Consider the following 1904-nt stretch of genomic DNA (forward strand, 5'->3'; position numbering starts at 1 on the left):
TGTTGATCCTGTATTTTACCAATTATTACTTTATTTCCATTAAAAATGGGGATCGGTAAGCAGGGCCAGAAATTGCTATGTTCCCATTACTGGGCATTAGAGCTGAACTAGGCAGATACAAATGTAGCTCTATAATAATTGCTACATCATTAAATGTATTTTTTAAATTCAAACAGTGCAAGTACCTGACTTTGATCTGGTATCGGCTTCTTGCAGCCTCTGTATCACAGTACTCGAGCGTAAGAGGAAAAAGCAGAAGGAGCCAAACAGTTAATGTGCTGGTAGGAAGCATCCTGGTAGGAAAATAAAGCAGATATATGAGCTAATTACTGTGCCGCTTCTCCTTTTACTGTCCAGTCACATCCTGGATGACCAGTGCTCAAAGGAAGGTTGAATATTGCTGGTCTTCATGCTGTGGACATCTAGTGGCAGAAGAAAGTACTGCAGAGGAAATATTGCAGCAAAACTGTATCTTGTTTTTGGCTGGTGTTCTGCTTTACAGTAACATAAGTAACATTTTTGAGCATCCAAACAGCTTCTAACAGAAAAAGATAAAGCTCAAAATAAACTCTAGCCTAGTACTTCACTTTTTGGTGCACAATTGGGCACATAGATCAGCACAATTGGGCACATAGATCAGTGTTGCTGCTGGATGATAACATAGCAACTATCAACAGGCCCATTGATTGATTGTGACCATGTGACACCCTTCCCCTTCTAGTGCCATTCTAGTTTACACAGAGACCGGACCAGGAGCAATTGTAGAGTATTTGTGAACCTTCTTCTTTAGCAAAAAAGCAAATATGGCGCGATGGAACGCTTCTTAGGAGATGCATACACTACTATGGTACTAATTCCCCATCCAAGAAAGGGATTTCCTTTTTTTATAATCTACTTGGTGAACCAAAAACTACTGATTGCCATCCATGAGGTGGTGGGAAACGGAAACTTTTCTCTCTCTCCAGAACAATGGTACAAAGCAGTCACTTGGCCTCTGAAAACTTCGCAATGTCTAAGCCACTGGGAATCCCAACAGAAACTATTGCATAAATGGTACTACACGCCACAGAAACTGGCAAAAATCTACCCCTCCTCCTCACCACTCTGCTGGCGGAGCTGTGGAATTGTGGGATCATTGACACACATCTGGTGGTATTGCCCATCCCTTGGCCCCTTTTGGCCTGAGGTTTTTCAGCTTATCTCCACAATTACTCAGCTCCCCTGTGGCGTTTCCCCACAACTTGCCTTGTTAGGGGTAGGGTTGGAAGAGTGGCCACCAGTTTCCAGGACTGTGGTGTCTCATATCCTCATAGCGGCCCGTCTCGCATTAGCGAGAGCGTGGAAACAATCACAACCCCCCCTCCTTAAACATAGTCATACAGATTCTAAACACGCATGCACATTTTGAATTTCTGTTCGGCAAGGCTAACTGTAGATGCCATACTTTCACCTCGCGTTGGGCCTGCTGGTTGACAGACACATCATATGATGATTACCAGACCCGCATTCCCTCATTGGTAGAGACGCTCTCCACAAGCTCTAATTTTTACTTATTAAATAAAAAAAGGAAAACGCAAAAACATTGTTCATCCTCTCTGTATCACTGAGACTTTTAGACACCTCTCCCTCTGTAAGACTTTGTTTATCTTTTCCGTTTCTTGGCATTCCAACCGATCGGTGTTGTAATATTTCCATGCACTGCTCATACCAACTCTGTACTTCATCTGCTGTACATGATACCTGTTGTATTGTTGTCCTATTTGTGCCCTGCCTTGTGCATCTTAATTGTATACACCTATGAGTTTGGGCATTGCCCTTCCTGTACTGTTGTATTGTTTTTGTCTTTGTTGCTATGATAAAAACTCAAATTCTTTGTTAAAAAATAAAGCAAATATTATGTCTGA

The sequence above is a fragment of the Nanorana parkeri genome, unplaced genomic scaffold (genome assembly GCF_000935625.1).
Source record: "Nanorana parkeri isolate BGI_ZX_2015 unplaced genomic scaffold, ASM93562v1 scaffold25, whole genome shotgun sequence".
Classification (NCBI taxonomy): domain Eukaryota; kingdom Metazoa; phylum Chordata; class Amphibia; order Anura; family Dicroglossidae; genus Nanorana; species Nanorana parkeri.